The sequence below is a fragment of the Tursiops truncatus genome, chromosome 6, assembly GCF_011762595.2.
Source record: "Tursiops truncatus isolate mTurTru1 chromosome 6, mTurTru1.mat.Y, whole genome shotgun sequence".
Taxonomy (NCBI): Eukaryota; Metazoa; Chordata; class Mammalia; order Artiodactyla; family Delphinidae; genus Tursiops; species Tursiops truncatus.
In genome coordinates this window covers 74,095,769-74,114,074 of record NC_047039.1, presented here as the reverse complement: position 1 = coordinate 74,114,074, position 18,306 = coordinate 74,095,769, and positions in this window count along the sequence as shown.

Here is an 18,306-nt window from a genome sequence, read left to right as displayed (position 1 = left end):
TTGGGTTTTCTTCTTTTTTAAAAATAAATTTATTTATTTATTTATGGTTGCATTGGGTCTTCATTGCTGCGCACGACTGTTCTCTAGTTGCAGCGAGCGGGGGTTACTCTTCTTTGTGCTGTGCGGGCTTCTCATTGTGGTGGCTTCTCTTGTTGCGGAGCATGGGCTCTAGGCGCATGGGCTTCAGTAGTTGTGGCTCATGGGGTCTACAGAGCAGGCTCCGTAGCTGTAGCTCATGGGCTTAGCTGCTCCGCAGCATGTGGGATCTTCCCGGACCAGGGATCAAACCCGTGTTCCCTGCACTGGCAGGCAGATTCTTAACCACTGTGACACCAGGGAAGTCTCTAGACTTTGTTACTTAGGGTAGAATGAGGTAATCATCCTGAGATGATTTACAAGACGCAAATCTACTAAGACACTCAACAACTTTTAATGATCTTTCAGCCTGGCTGGTGATTGCTAACTAGGAAGAGACTTGCTATAATGCCACACTAAATATCAGATGTTAAAAAAAATGAGAGGCCGTTTAACACTCCACTTCTCTGAATTAAGCTATCCCCAAATATGAAGAAGGCATGTGAGTGTGCACAAATGCAGAGGCATTGCCTATCAACAATTTTTAAGTGGTCTTTTCAGATTTTTATGTATTTGCATTTAAGAATTGTCTTAAAAATAGTGTATACTCAAAATGTGGTGACTTTTCTTTCTAAAAAAGCTGTTTTTAAAGCAAGATTAGTTTCATAGATGGAGGCAATGTGGTATTTAGCATTTAAATACTAATATGGTGTCTTAGTCTGCTAGGGATACAATAAAATACCTCAGACTGGGTAACTTAAACAATAGAAATGTATTTTCTCACAGTTCTGGAGGCTAAAAGTCCACGATCAAGGTGTAAGCAGGTTTGGTTTCTCCTGAGACCTCATGTTTAGTTTCTCCCTGGCTTGCAGACAGCCACCTTCTTGCTGTGTCCTAATGTGCCCTTTCCTCTGTGTGCATATGGAGAGAGAGGTCTCTGGTATCTCTTCCTCTTTTTTAAAGGACATCAGTCCCGTTAGATTAGGGCCCTACCCATATGACCCCATTTAACCTCAGTTTCCTCATCAAAAGTCCTATCTCCAAATACGTTACGCTGGGGATTAGGGCTTCAACATATGAACTTGGTGAGAGAGGGACAGAACACCATATAGTCCATAACTGGTTACTTGGGTAGTAAAGAAAAGCAGAGTTAAAATGGAAACTGGATTCTGCCTCCCCAGGAAGAAACTTCTTCTTGAATGTTGGGTGACTTCCTAGAAAGCCAAGGGCCAGTGTGCATAGTTCATCAAAGTTCAGCCATAGGGAGGATGGGGAACTGAGGCTCTTGAGACTTCACAGAAGGGAACTGGTATGGGTGGTACCATAAGGAGCTAGATCAGAGAAAAGAGTTTTTCTGGAAGCAAAGGCTTTATTTTGCAGAACAACTTGCAGTCGTATCTCCAAGCCACACTAACCCTGTTTCCTTCTTGATAGAATTTTGAATTTGGATAGAAGCTTATCATGAATATCACTTGTCTTGATGTCAGCAAAACATTCTAGAAGGACTCCACGGTGATAACTTTGTGGTTACCATGAGAACACTCAAACACTCATCCTCACTGACACCGTCAAGCTCCAGCCACGTCTCCAGTTGAGTGCTACAGAGTTCTTTCCTTGCTTCTGTCTGTTCTGAAACTTGGTATCGCTGATTTGGATAAAGATACTGAACATACTTATAAACTTTTCAAAATCAAAGCATTGGGAGAGATAAGTGATATGCTGAATGGAAAGTTCAAGATCTCAGGAGATCTTGACAGGATGAAATGTGCAAACAAAGCTGACACAATTAAATGTGCCTATGCTCACTGAGAGGTTCCGAACTGGAGGAAGGATCCTGTGCAGGGAGAGAGGCGAGCAAATCCTACGTAACAGCAGCGGGCAAAATCTGTTGAAACTGGGACTCCTGGGAAGAAGGACATGCCAAAAGCAGGGCCCTAAATGGAAATCCTCAGACAAGAAAATGGTGCAAGGCATGAATTTATTGGAGCTAGAATCAAAATCCCCAGCATGATGATGTATTTCCCTAATTTATCCCCCACCCCCAGCTCTTTAGCTTTTGGTAAAGGGGAACATCAGTGATCCCATTCGTTTCTACTGATAGCAAACTAAGACCAAGATTAAAGAGAGGGTCAACCTGTCCCTCACATTATATTCCAGAATGAAACTCAAGGTTTCTGAGCCCAAACATGCTGGATTGTAACGCACTTAGACTTGGAAGGGGTCATGGACATTCAGGTCTTTTCTGTATTTTCCAAGTTATCCCTTCTCACTTCTTTGCTTGAAGGCCAAGCTCCATTCAAACAGGATCACTTGCAATTGCTCGAATTTTCCTGATCTCCCTCACCTCCTTTGCTCCTGATTCCTCTCCCTGGATTGCCTTTCTCCCATATTCTCTGAAAACCTACTCCCTTCAAGACACATTACAAATGCTGCCCTTGGAAACAAATTCATGGTCTCTTTCCTGATTTCTCTTCTTACAACTGCAAACAGATGTCCCCTTTTCTTTTTCACTTGTGAAACTGTATAGCACTTATGTACACTTCTTTATGGCAATCATTCTAATCTGTCTTGTAGGAGAATCTTTCCTGAAGAGTGAGGCCCACTTTTCCGCTGCTGCTCACACAAGGAGTGAGTGCCCAGGGACTCCCCTGGTGGTCCAGTGGTTGAGACTCCGTGTTCCCACTGCGGGGTGCAAGGAAGGGTTCAATCCCTGGTTGGGGAACTAGGATCCCGCATGCCGTGAGGCACAGCCAAAAAAATAAAAGAGGCAAACGCCCAGATTCTCTGGCTAGCCTGGCAGTCACATTCCCTTCACACCTTGTGAGTTTCTTGCCATAAGAGTGGCAAATCACAACACATCCATCAAGACCTAAAAAAACATTTATTTTCTCCTCTGTGAAGCTTTTTCTGTCCATCCCAAACAAAGATGACCGTCACTCCAACACCTTCACCTGGCACCTCCTGCTATTAGACAAGGTTAAAATATTGCAACTGCCATACTCCCTCAGTGAAAAAATTCTGCTCTTAAAAACACCAGTGGGGCTTCCCTAGTGGCACAGTGGTTGAGAGTCTGCCTGCCGATGCAGGGGACGCGGGTTCATGCCCCGGTCCGGGAAGATCCCACATGCCGCGGAGCAGCTGGGCCCACGACTCATGGCCGCTGAGCCTGTGCGTCCGGAGCCTGTGCTCCGCAACGGGAGAGGCCACAGCAGTGAGAGGCCCGCGTACCACAAAAAAAAAAAAAAAAAAAAAAAAAACCAATGATTTTTAAATAGGCTATAAAATCAAATGCTGTATTAACCCTGCATATTAGTTGTAAAACATGCAATGATTCTAAACAAGATACTTAAAAATATGCATCCCATGATCAAAGAATACAATAATTGTTAACCTGTATGCCTTATCCCACTAGATCGGCAAGTCCTCAGCCAGCAGCAGGAATCTTGTCTCATTTATCCTATTACCGATGTTTGCCCAGTGGCTAGTATATAGTATTGGCTCAAGAAATATTTGTGAAGTGAATGAATGAACTGAACAAATAAGTTTTAGCTGGCCATAAATTTAATATGATTTGACACTCCGGTCTGGCTGCTATGAAAACTTACATAATATAGCACTGCATTCCACTAGGATGTTCAGATGACAGAGGCAATAATCACAGAAAGATTCAGTTACATTTGGATTACAGCATTTAATATTTTAATTGTGCTAAATATTTTAAAGAGGATGTTGCCCATCCAGGATGACCAGGATGGTATTAGGCCCAGAAACATAAAGCAAGGCAGAAAGAATTCAATAGATATAGCCTTGAAAAGAGAAGCAAGTGTAAAACATGATAGCTGCCTTCACACATCTGAAGGACTATCTGTGTAGATGTAAAAAGGCCTAATGTGTGAAGTTCCAGAGAAGACCAGTCTGATGACAGTGCCAGAAGTAGGTTTGATTCTCTATACAAAATGCCTTTACAAACCGCCGCTATAAAGCAATGGAACACGTTGTCTTGTGATACTGTGAGCATCCAATCACAGGCATATCACGGCAGAACCTTAATGACTAACAGTTATTCAGCCCTGGATAGAATGGTAGACTAGATGTCCATTGGGCTTCCTGCAATTTTAAAATTCTCCGATTCTACCAACATTGATTCCTTTTCTGGAGAGGAAACCACTATAACCACAGGCACAACTGAAAAATGACAAGTATTCCAGGGGGTGATCTGAAAGTGTCCAGCCGCAGCTCTACTACATGTTATCACTGAAAATACATCTATCCATTCATTTATCCAACCAACTAACATTTAATGAGTACCTGCTGAGTGCCAGGCACTGTCCTGAGTCCTAGAGATATAGCAGGGAGCAAAATAGACACAGTTGCTGTGCTCATGAATGTAGTGTCTAGGCAGACAGTAGTAAGCACACATACAGAGAAATTACAACCCACGGTGAGCGCTATGAAGAAAGGCATGGGATGCTACAAGAACCAGCTGAGCTACTTGCAGGGCTCAGAAAAGGGCTGCCTTGACGCAAGTCATTTAACCCTTCTATTCACCCACAATGACTCCTGTTAAATAGGGCAGAAGATTCTTGCCATACCATGACTTTGAGGAACTTAGAGTATGTAACCTGGGGGACTCATTGTTTTTGTACCCTTGGAGAAGGTCATCTGACCTCTGTAAACCTCAGTTTCCTCATCTCCAAAACGGGACGCACAATAGCCCCTACATCCTGATGCTGTGAGATCATGCTTGGGAGCCCAGTGTCTGCCTTGGAGTGACTCCTCCAGAACTGACAACTAGTGTTATTAAAAGAAACAGGAAACACCGAGTGCTTAAGAAAAAATTCCACATACATCCTAGATCTGTTCTCTTTACTTTTCTAGTTGCCTCAGGATTCCAAAATCCCCAGGCTATTTGGTTGGGGGGTGGCGAGCACAGATAAGACAGCCAGAGGCTTGGCGGCACTTAATCTCACCTGAGGGCACCCGCACTTCTTACCCTCCATCTTTCCTTCCTTAGAGGTAGCTGTCTGCTGCAGGATGAGAAACATCCTTCTTGCTTTCATGTTCAACCCTTTCTTTCTTCTCTTTACAAATCGGAGAAAGTGGGAAAGGACCCTTCTAGAAAAACTAGACCACCTCTGCCTCAGCCAGTGCAGCCACCGAATGAAAATTCACCGCGGCGGCTCCCTGGAGTTCCAGGAGGAGACCAGCCCGGTATGAATAAATAATCCACATTTCAAGCAGGATTATGGCTATAAATGAAAGACGAAAAGCACATGAGGGTATCAATTCGTCACACACCTCCACACAAAAGCCCAACCTTGTTTTTCTCCTTATCCCCAGCCTACCCCACTTCCCACTGCACTTTTTGGCCAAACATACACAACCCTGGAAAAGATTTTAGAAAGTGGGGCAGAGAGAGAGAGACAGCTGCCAGCCAGACAGACAGGCGAGCTGAGTGGGGCTCCCAGCACCATCCATCGCCTCTCTCCCCGTCAGCACTAGGGATCACCCCTGAACTTTGGGGGTCAGATGATCCCTACCAAGGGCTTGACTATCACCTTAGTGAGTGGTGTCACAGAGCACCTGGCCACAGGCTGGCTGAAACCTGCCACTGCATGGGTCTTCCTGTTATCTCCCACTTGTCTTGATAACTAATACAGCTCCCACCGTCGCTATACCCCATTAGGTCAGAGCAATGACAACGAATGCCATTTTCTTGATGGCTTATGCAGAAATGCTGTAATTTGAAGCAAGCCTCCCTGGCCCTGCTTCTTCTCCTGTCTCCATTCCCCACCCCCTGTGACCCCCTCCACACCTGCTTGGCTGCTCCCCCTCCCCAGCTCCTCCCACCCTCTGTCTCTGTCTTTCTTCTCCCTTTTCATACTGAATATACTGGGGCCCTGGCGGGCTGCCATTCTAACTGCACATTAGAAATGGTAGAGGTTTCCTCTATCTGATTCTATAAAATGAGTTCACCAGAAGGTGCAGACCCAGCGCATTCGTGGTTTTTCCTATAAATTACTTTAACACTGTGTCCAATCATATATATAATTTCAGACTTTCAATTTCAACTCACTGCTGTGTCAGCACAGACTCCACTGATATGTCTAACGTATTTAGGTCAAAATGAAACGGATGGCATTTCATTACCAGGAAGATAATATTTTTGAATATGTTTCCTGCATGGCGGGATCCATCATTATTCTGCCATTTTATGTTCAGTGTGTGTAATGGCTTTTTAATGCTTTGACGTATTTTATTTATATGTGCAATATTTTTCTAACACTGTAGGACAGTTTAACTCATTGGACACAGTAGAAAATCTTAATTGAATGCTTTTAAATATTAGCTAGGGGGAAAAGGCTGAACAAGTTGCCAGTATTTTTATTCAAAATTTCGTCAAGGGTAACAAAAAAGGCAGAAAAATTGTTCAACCCTTGTTCTTTTTCCCTTATCTATCCTCCCCAACCTTCTCCCTGCTCCCCACCCCCTGTGAGTAGTCTCCCCAAAAATATACACACTTTGGAGAGGAAATAAAAAGATAAAGAAAAATCCCCGAGTCCCCGGAGGCTTAGGAGCTGTCAGGGTGAAAGCAGAGAACACGAGAAATATTGAGCAAGCCCCAGTGTGAATGGCAGGAGCCCTCTCATTGGCAGAAGCTTCTGACAGCGCTGAAACCTTTAATACCAGCTGCCCAGCTCTTTGACCAAAGTCATGAAATGTTGAAAAAGAGACTTTTTCTCAAAAGCTGTCTTTGCAAAGAAAATGCAAAGGAAAGTGATTCACCTGAAAAACTTTCAGGTAGCCAACTTCGCTGAAGGCATTTCAAATTAACAGGTAAGTGCGAGACAGAGTGCTTTCTTCTGGTTCTTTCTCCCCTTCTACCAAAGCAGCACCTTACTCCTCCAAAGAAAAGAGCTAGGAGTCAACAAACGAAAGGTGTTTTGCCTTCCTCGCTTCAAGTCAGAGCAGCTCAGTCAGTGGCCTACTGGCCTCTGCACCCCACTGGGAGCCCCTACTCTGCGCTTACTCACCAGGGAAGGATGTGAGAATTAACATATTCTTTGTAGAAGCTCTGACTTTCCTGTATGTATGTCTGTATGTACATATGTTTCCCCCAGCTTTCTTAAAGTATAATTGATAAATAAATCTGTGTGTTTTAAGTGCAATAAAGTGTACAATGTGCCTTTCCTGCATTTAAACTGCAGCCACTATTTCTCTAACTGCTGCTCTCCTAGGGAAGAGGAAGTAGACACGGATTCTAATTCTAGGCCACTGCTGATCACCTACTGGATCCTGAGAAGTTACTGTAGCCCTCCGAGCCTCAGAGCGTTTATCTGTAAAACGGAGCTACTAGCTTCTGCCCTGGAGGTCACTGCAAGAATAAGTAAGACATCATACATGTAGGCACCTAACACAATCCATGGCTTACATAGCAGACACACAATGACAATCATTTTTGTTACATTTAACAACTTACTTTGTAGTTAAAAGCGGGCAGATCTTTTCCCTTCTCTCTCCTTAAATTCTTCACTCTAAAACAGGAGACTCCAATCTGCATGCTGATAAACAGCCTCCTTCCTATAGAAAGAAGTTGACATAAAAGCACCAACAATTACAGTATTTCATTTATTCCAATAAAGATCCTTTTGAAGTGAAACTCTCCGAGTTTTGCGTGAGGATATTTTAAAGAGGTTTTGATAGCTTGCTGGCTTAGTTTTTTTTCCTATGTTTATTTACCTTCTTGTTCTTAAAAGAGTAGAAAATTATAGCACACAACTCCTTTGAACAGAACCTGCCACTACGATTCCTGGATCAATTTACCTACTTGAAAATTCTTGTACCTTTTCTAGCTCGCAAAGAGTTGGGAAAATTATCACTAAAATGGCAATCATATTATAATATATAAATGTATCAAATTAACATGCATACCTTAACTTTACACAATGTTACATATCAAATAAATTTCAGTTGGGAAAAACAATACTCCAGGAAAGGGGTGAGCAAACTTTTCTAAAAAGGTAAATGTTTTTGGCTTTGTTGGCTCAATTTTACCACTGTCTGTATAAAAACAGATATAGATATATAATATGGAATGATCTCTAATGGTATATAATATGGAATGAATGAGCATGACTGTGTTCTAATAAAACTTTATTCATAAAAACAGGCAGTTGACTGCAGGCCTTAATTTGCAGACTAACTTCTGATCTATAACATTAATATAATAATGTTTGCATTTCTTGAGGACCAAAAGTTCCAATGAACAGATTCATAAAATCAAGTGCAGGGCTTCCCTGGTGGCGCAGTGGTTGAGAGTCCACCTGCCGATGCAGGGGAGGCGGGTTTGTGCCCCGGTCCGGGAAGATCCCAAGTGCCAAGGAGCGACTGGGCCCGTGAGCCATGGCCGCTGAGGCTGCGCCATCCGGAGCCTGTGCTCCGCAACGGGAGAGGCCACAACAGTGAGAGGCCCGCGTACCGCAAAAAAAAAAAAAAAAAAAAAAAATCAAGTACAGAGAAAAGGAAATGTCAACAATACGACCCTTTAGATTAAGGAAGGGATTAAGTCTCAAATTATTGGGTACTGTATCACCTAGTATTGTCTATCTGTTTTAACTGTTTTGATATTGACGATTTTATAGAAATTTGCAAAGAAGAAGTTTTCGTTTTTCAACCCAAGCCTCTATTATACATAGTGCAAAGTTAACCTAATTTGCTGATGACCAATTGGACAATTTTGTTCAAGACAAAAATAGCATAAATCATTCATTCACTCAACAAACTCCACTAACAACCGGATGATCTAGACACCAGTGAAAAGCAGAGGACACATAAAATCCACCTCCACACATTTATGTTTTAGGGGAGGGAAACAGACAGTATATCCTTAAACATGTCAGTAAAAAGATAAATTGATTTACTAGTACGTACGAAAGACAATTCAAAGAGTTAGTGTGACAGAAAGGAATGGGTCTAGGGACAAGGAGGAGCCCTGAGAGAGTGGCCTCTTTAAGGAGGGGGCATGATCTGGCTTTGGAAGGACAAAAATGACCATGCCCAGCCCTTTGAAAAGCTAGGAATAACAATGCAAAAGTCACAAAGCAAAATAAAAGAGTTTAGAGATGAGAAGGAGAAGCAAGGAGGCCCCTGTGGTTGGAAATTAGGAAATGACAGAGTCACATGGATGGTCATCACAAAATTATAAAGACTCAATTTTGTCCTCATCAATAGAAAAATGTTTACGCTGTTTATTTCCCAGTGATAACAACTGTTGACAACTTTGAAGAAGTCATGTTGAAGTGACCCCATGAGCCTACTGAAGAACAAAAAAATCAGGAATTCCTAATCACTGTGTTCAGGCCTCCTTCTGAATCCCATTTCTAAATTCCTGCTGTTCTAAAAGGGGGTGGAAAAATTTAGACAGGCACGTACAGATCAGCATTGCCTTAATCTGAGTTGCGCTTTCGGGAACCAAAGCAGAAGCTGTTTGATAAACTTCCTCATCAAAGTTATATGGCACTTTTCATCTCAGAATATCAGAGCACTCTGTCGCAATTAAATCATTAATCCTCATGACAACCCCATCAGGAAAGTATCTGCTTTATGATCAGTGAGAACACTTGGCATTTACATGCTCGTCTTGAGGACCCTACTCAATCACACGCACTTAATTAATGCATACAACACATTCAGAAGGGAGGTCAGCAATCTGGTCCCCAGTTACAGATAAAGAAAATGGGATCCCAAAAGGATGAGGCATTTCTAGCCGATTTATCCAAATGAGAGCAGTACCAGAATGCTTTGATCTTAGTTGAGAATCACTTTTCATGCACTGAGCTCTCAAACCTTTAAGAACCTATAATTATATTACTGTTTATAAAATGATCAAATAGATGGGCATCAACCTGAAGGCGAAACCCCTTTTTTAATAATCCCCATAATATATGTCTCCATAACAACATGAAGTTCATACAGTATTTCCACACAACCTTCATTACAACCAAATAAGTCAGACTGGATGCTGCTGTCACCATTTCACAAGGGACAGAATGGACGTTCAAAGAGATTATAAGATTTGCCATCCATATGAAAAGATGCTCAGCATTGCTCATTGTTAGAGAAATGCAAATCAAAACTACAGTGAGGTATCACCTCACACAGGTCAGAATGGCCATCATTAAAAAGTCTACAAATAACAAATGCTGGAGAGGGTGTGGAGAAAAGGGAACCCTCCTACACTGTTGGTGGGAATGTAAGTTGGTGCAGGCACTATGGAAAACAGTATTGAGGTTTCTTAAAAACTAAAAATAGAGTTGCCATATGATCCAATAATCCCACTCCTGGGCATATGTCTAGAGAAAACTCTAATTTGAAAAGGTACACACACCCCAATGTTCATAACATCACTATTCACAATAGCAAGACAAGGAAGCAACGTAAATGTCCACAGACAGATGAATGGATAAAGAAGATGTGGTATGTATATATAATGGAATACTATTCGCCCATAAAAAAGAATGAAATAATGTCATTTGCAGCAACATGGATGGACCTAGAGATTAACATACCAAGTGAAGTAAGTCAGAAAAAGAAAGACAAATACCATATGATATTGCTTATATGTGGAATCTAAAATATGATACAAATGAACTTATTTATAAAACAGAAATAGACTCATAGACATAGAAAACCAACCTATGGTTACCAAAGAGGAAAGAGGGTGGGGGAGGGATAAATAAGGAGTTTGGGATTCACAGACAGAAACCACTATCTACAAAACAGATAAATAACAAAGTCCTACTCTATAGCACAGGGAACTAGATTCAATATCCTGTAATAAACCATAATGGAAAAGAATATGAAAAAGGGGATTTTAAATATATATTATATATGATATATGTGTGTGTATATATATATATATATCTGAATCACTTTGATGTACACCAGAAACTAATACAACATTGTAAATCAACCATACGTCAATAAAACATTTTAAAAATTTGAAAAAAAAAGAATTTGCCCATCATTACAGGGTTAGTATATAAAGAAGGCAGGCTTGGAACCCAGGAATTTTGACTGTAAGTGTAGTGTTCTTCCCTTTGTACCACTGTTTTTCGTCTGACCTCTTAGATTATTGTTGTAAGATAATTTGTCCCTGACCTCCATTCAAGGCGTTTTGCTGTCCTATACCCAAGGTGGCACTAATTTTATGTTTATGACACCTACAAAGCTGTTCCAACATATGGACTTTGAGAGAAGGGTTATAATAAAAGTTTCCTTCTGTTTATAATGAAACCTATGATAAAAAAAAAAACTGCACGGTTTTTGCCTTTGACTTGGCATGGTTTATTTTGGTACACCCAGTCAGGAAAATAGAAACCATTCTAGGTATTTCAAACAGAGGGAATTTAATTTAGGGAAATGGTTTAAAAGGTGCCAAAAGGCTACAAGAGCAGAGGGAGGAGGGAGCTGGATTTCCAAATAGGAGGAGTGAAGTCCAGATGGTGCTAATGGTGCTGTGTTGAATGAAGCCTGTAAGCCTGAACTGTTACTACTCTTGGGGACACCACTGTTGGATCCATGGAAGAGGCATCCCCTCGGCTAAGGCTGGAAACACTTCAACAGTGTTGCCATGTCTGGAGTTGAGAATCACCACACCCCAGAAATCACCACGCTAAATGAACCTGAAGCCCTAGCCTCTTTCTTCCTCACATCTGTTGATCCCTCACCAGAGCCTCCTACTGGCAGATGCCAACAGGAAGGAAGCATGGGAAATGTAGCTTACAGACTCCCAGCCCCAAGAAGGCACAGCAGTGTGGAAGGGCGGGTATGAGTCTGGAAGACAGAAGAGAAATAAATGCACGCCTACACTATGAAGGCTTGGGCAGCTCCAGCAGTGAGTGCTGGAGCTGGTCCTGGACCCCCAGGTCAGCGCTCTACACCTCAGTGACAGAGGAGGCATTAGGAAGGCTACTCCCACAACCTCCCTGAAAAGACTGAAAATAAAAGACTCCCCCCAGAAACCAACCTGCAAAACTGAAAGGTGGAGGTTCACTGTACTGTAAAGTCCATAAATACAAAAATAAGTCATGTGAGTCCCTGAAGGGAATGTGGGTCTCTGCTCTACTAGGAGTGAGTGGTGCAAACGGGAAGGGAAAAAGAACAAGGAAACAAGACACACAACATGTTGGCAAAAGAGTCGTGAGGGTAAGGTGGGAGGATGAGAAGTGCAGCAAGAAGCTCATGAGTTAGAGAGAAGCCAGGGTATTATTTTCAGAGTAGAACAAATGAAGAGAAAATTTCAGAAAGAATCTATTACAAAGAACCGATGAGGGAAGGACTATGGACTCCAAATGGGCTCTGAGAGCCTGAACAAGTTGAGAGCCAGACAGAATAGCTTACAAGAAAGCATCAAGCATAAGGCTAGCAAACGTCCATCAAGATTTGAAGGACAAAGTTCAGGGGAATGACAACCGAGTGCCTCAGTTTCCCAGAGATGATTAGCCTCCAGAGGAACACAGACACTCGGGCTCCAGGAGAGACTCTGAAGCAAGCATGAGTCTTACTGATGGCCACTGTTGCCCCATCACCCTTCATCCCACCCTCCAAACTAACACTATACATTAGAGAATTGCCTTTCCAATATCTGGTTCTTCTCATTTATTATATACTTGGATGGTAATTGGAACACCCACCATTCTAAGTAACTTGGTATAGTATGGCTTCCCCAGAACTCCCAGCTGGTGAATGTTCTAAAACCAAAGAGTGGAAGGCCCTTGGAGTTGTCTGGTTCCTTCCATCTGACAGCTGTATGGGCCCAGCATGCTCCCGCTGCGCCACTCTGCTCCCTTTGACAGCTTTAAAGATTCTTCTCACCCCCACCAGAAACCCTGATATATATACAGGCACACCTAATGAATGAACGAATGAATGAAATAAACACTTCAAGTACTCCATTCCACCAACCCTCCCATTATTCTCAAAGATCCCAGACACCTATTAAAGGTTACAAAGTTGAAGACAAAGCTCTCTTTCACTGAATTCCAGAGGAAATTTCCAACAGGACTTCCCCATAAGGCTATACAAATCAATCTAGAAGTGCCCCAGGAGTAAGTAAAGATACAGCTGAAGAAACCTACCATTAGGGTTTTTTGTGAGGGGAGGGACTTTTTCCTTTGCTCAGGATGGGTTTGCCCTTCCTTGCTTGGGGTGCTCAATCAGTGCAAGCCAATGGGAGAGAAAATGGCTGACTGAATGCAAATACTGTGCAAAGTCTCATTTAAGTTGTGCTTTCTGGCCACAGAAGCAGACTGATCTGATGGTATGGATTTGTGACTTTTTCTACACGGAGATATAAGTACTGTGGTGTGTTCCTTATTCCATACTAGATGAGGTTTAATTTTCTTAGCAAAGTGTTTAAGCTCCTTGGGGCTTTCTGTTCTGTTTTTTGTTTCTGTTTTTCCTGTGTTGTGATTTTTTAAATTAATTTTTATTGGAGTGTAGTTGATTTACAATGTTGTCTTAGTTTCCACTGTACAGCAAAGTAAATCAGTTATACACATACCCACTCTTTTTTAGATTTTTTTCCCATATAGGTCATTACAGAGTATAGAGTTCCCTGTGCTATACAGTAGGTTCTTATTAGTTATCTATTTTAAATATAGTAGTGTGTATATGTTAATCCCAATCTCCCAATTTATCTACATTTCCCCCTTGGTAACTGTAGTTTGTTTTCTACATCTGAGACTCTATTTCTGTTTTGTAAATAGGTTCATTTGTACCATTATTTTAGATTCCACATATAAGCAATATCATATATTTGTCTTTCTCTGACTTACTTCACTCAGTATGACAATCTCTAGGTCCAGACATTTTGTTCAAATGGCATTATTTCATTCTACAATGAGGTATCACCTCACACCAGTCAGAATGACCATCATCAAAAAATCTACAAACAATAAATGCTGGAGAGGGTGTGGAGAAAAGGGAACCCTCCTACACTGTTGGTGGGAATATAAATTGGTACAGCCATTATGGAGAACAGTATGGAGGTTCCTTAAAAAACTAAAAATAGAGCTACCATATGATCCTGCAATCCCACTCCTAGGCATATATCCGGAAAAAAGCATAATTCGAAAAGATACACGCACCCCGATGTTCATTGCAGCACTATTTACAATAGCCAGATCATGGAAGCAACCTAACTGTCCATCGACAGATGAACGGATAAAGAAGATGCGGTATATATATACCATGGAATATTACTCAGCCATAAAAAAGAATGCAATTCAAGCTCCTTGGTATCCGAATACAGACTTATGATAGTTTCACCTCCATCTCCCACCATCTCCACATACACACCCACCTATCTGCACTTTAGCCACCATCTCTGAACCAACACATCCTGTCTTCACCCCACGTGTAGTAGCCTCCACCCTTCTCCACACTCCTATTCTCCACCTGGAAAACTCCTTCCCATGTTTCAGGGCTCAGCTTCGATGAATTCCAGCTGCCTCTATAAATTCTTCCATGATTTTACCAGGAACACTCCATCATTCCCTACTCTGCTCCTTAGTGTACTGCAGTGTCGGTGCCAACAGAGAAAAAAGCTTTTTTTTTTTTTAACAAATTTATTCATTCGATCATTTATTTATTTATTTATGGCTGCGTTGAGTCTTCATTTCTGCGCACAGGCTTTCCCTAGTTGCGGCGAGTGGGGGCTACCCTTCATTGTGGTGCATGGGCTTCTCACTGTGGTGGCTTCTCTTGCTGCAGAGCACAGGCTTCAGTAGTTGTGGCACGTGGGCTTGGTAGTTGTGGCTCGCAAGCTCTAGAGCGCAGGCTCAGTAGTTGTGGTGCACGGTCTTAGTTGCTCCACAGCATGTAGGATCTTCCCGGACCAGGGCTCGAACCCATGTTCCCTGCACTGGCAGGTGGATTGTTGACCACTGCGCCACCAGGCAAGTCTGAGACAAGCTCTCTTATAGCCTTTATGCCCACCTCTCCACTGAGCATTTCCTTTCTCTCGATCACTTCCCAAATTCTTATCTGGACACCCACACACCCTCTGTGCAGCCCACATTGTTGAGGGTGCAGTGCAAGACTCAGGCTTAAACCAGTCATCCTAATCCCTGGAGGCAATTAATGACTCAGATACGGACACACTCTCAAATCAAGCCAATGATGCAAGAGGAGAAGTGTACTGCTCGCTTTGGAGAAAGCAGCTACCCTGCTTTTATTAAGAGAGCTGCTAGAGAAGGAAAAAGAAAAATGAAACTTCTTGCAAACATGAGAAGACGACAGTTTCAGAATGACATCGACGCTGTAAAAGAGAAACAAGGCTGAGACAGGGCCCTTAATGACATCTTGATGCACTAAATCAAACCAAGCATGAACCTGATCAAGCAAGATGGACATGTTACATAAGAGAAAAAAAGTTATCTGATTGCTCAAGTCCAGTGGAGTTGGGTTTTCTCTTAGAAGCAAGAAAACCACTTTAATGGATACAAATACCTAAGCCACACCCTATGATGGTGTGTGTGTGTGTGTGTCCCCCTCTCCCTCAACAGACCCTGAGGTCCATGGTTGCCCAAGAGCTTCCACAGTGCAGGGGAAAACCCTGACATCATCCCTGTGACCCCAGTCTCTGGCCCACATTAAGTTGTCAAAAAATGGCTGCTGGGTATAACTGAACTGAGGTAGATGGTCATCCCACTTACTTTGAGGAAGTTCTAAAGTAATGTAATGACTTCTCAGCTTCTTTACACATTGTCCCAACCTGTCTTCCTTTCCATCTCTGTGTCATCCCTCCTGTCTCCCAGTTGCCCAAGTCACTGACACCTCCCTCTGCCCCAAACTTTCAATCCACAGGGCCACTCAAGGCTAATCATTCCAAAGACCCCAAATCAAGGTACCCCCACTTCTCTTCCTCTCTACTTCTAACACCTTGCTCTGGCCACCCTCATGACCGTTTTGGATGACTGACACTATCTTCAAACCAGTCACTTGACTCAGGTCTTGCCTCAGGCCGCTCTCTTCTCCAATCTGCAGCCAAAGTGATGACTCAAAAATGCAGATCTGGCCACGCTGCTCCCAAGACTGGAAGCCCTTGCTGGCTCCCCACTGCTCTCGGGTTAACATCCAAATCCCCAATTATGATGAGCAGCCCTTGGAGATCTGACCTGTACCATCTTTCCAGCCTCACTTTTCTCCACCCTATTCCTCCCCATATACTACAACAAGACTTCTGGAAACCTCTCACACAATGAGCCCTCCCCTTTGGGGCCTTCACATATGCTACGCTCTACACCTGGAACAACCTTCCTCCAATTCTTCATCTTCCCCTTCAAAGCCCATTTCAGCCACCACCTCCTCCAAGAAACCTTCTATTCTCCCCCCCTGCCACCCAGTCTGTGACCAGCCCCTCCTCTATCACTGAAAAAAGAGCCCAAATTACCTCTCTCATAGCACTTGTTATACTGCATTATCTGCAACTAATTATATGTCTCTTCTGCCAGGCTTTCAACCAACTGCAAGGAGCCAACAGCAGTCAAGAACCGTGTCACATCCCCCCCCCCCGAATACCCAGAACTGTGCTTAGTACACAGTAGGTGCTCAGTAAACTCTTCTAAAATGAATCAATGCATTAGCAAATGAAGAAAATATTGAACAGTCAGAAACATCCCACTTTCGACTTTATTTTCTCACTTTAAGACCTGTCAAAAATGTCTTCTTTCCCAAGTTACGTTATTTTAAAAAATTCATTTATTCGAATTCCACAAAATAACATCCCCAAAGCCAAAAGAAGTTATATCCAACAACTCTTCTGCAGCCCAAATTTACCCTTCACTATTGTACAGAACTTACATCACTCTGCGTGAATGCCTGCATGAATCTCATTAAAGGTGATCTTTCAGGTTTGGGGGTTGGCCACCATTACATAGAAAACACAGAGTGTGAGTACATCCAAAAGTAAGTCCTGATACAGCTTTCTTTTTTTCTAGTCCCAGCTGGAAAAGAGGAGAAGATTCCTAATCAAAAAGGGGGCGTTCTCTTCACTCCTGGCAGAACATGCTACACCCTGATAGAAGGAGAGGTGGCATTGTTTCAGCTGTCTTCAGGTCTCCATGGGGCCTGGAGAGAAACAGATCCTCTCCAGCAGACCTCCTGGGGGGTAATAGAAGCCCCCAGGGCTTGGGCTGCCCTGGAGTGATGGCCGCTGGCGGTTCTGTTACCAGGACAACAAGTGAAGGCCTTCTTAACAAGAACAGCCTGGTGATCAGGAGTCAGGGTGCTCAGGCACAAGTAAATGCATCCCCCACACACCCCCATCCAATCCCTTAAAAATATTCACCTAAGAGTCCATTACAATCTTACTATGTTAACTTAGTACGGCGCTAGGTTTGCCAGATAAAATATTGAACTCCCAGTTTTAACTGGGAGTTAAAACCTGAAATTGAATTTCAGGTGAACAAATATTTTTAGTATTTCAGTTGAATAGTGAACATTTTTAGTAAAAGTATGACCCATATAATATTTGAGGCATACTTATACTAAAATATTATTCAATTTACCTGGAATTCATATTTAATAGGCAGTCCTAAATTTTTAGTTCCTAAAGCTGCCAACTCCATATGGCATTAAAATTCCAACTGTTGCCTTTTCACTTAAACTCTACAAGCTTCAACTAATTTAGTAGACAATCCAGTGACTAAAGAAAAAAGTTTTGATATAAAGCAACAATCTCAAAAGGGGATTATCCCAGGGATCTTTACCAGTACAATGATTCAATCAGGGCACACAGTGTGGATTTATTTTCTGTCTGTTGACTTGTTTGCTTCGATGAAAGAACTTGAATGATGGTAAGTTGTTAGTTTGCTTTTCCTTTCACCTGGGATTTGTGTGTAAGGGTCAAACAACTTGAGCTACCAGCTTTCTCCAAGGGGCAAATATTAAAGACATCAGCGGTCCCCCCAGAAGCTCGCTTGTCTCTCTCAGAATCATCAAAAGCTGGCCCAGCTCTTCTTGAGAGTTCATCCTCTCATTCCTCCTCATCCCATCCAGACCCAGAGATGGAGTCGTAACCGCACAAGCAAGAAAAGAAGAACTGGGTTATGTGAGCAAAAAGACACTATGGAAATTCTCCTGGGGCTCCTCAAAAGAAAACCAGTCCAACCTTCTGCGTTCGTTAGCTAGACTCATTTGCCGTTCATGGCGAGGACACTGAGTTAC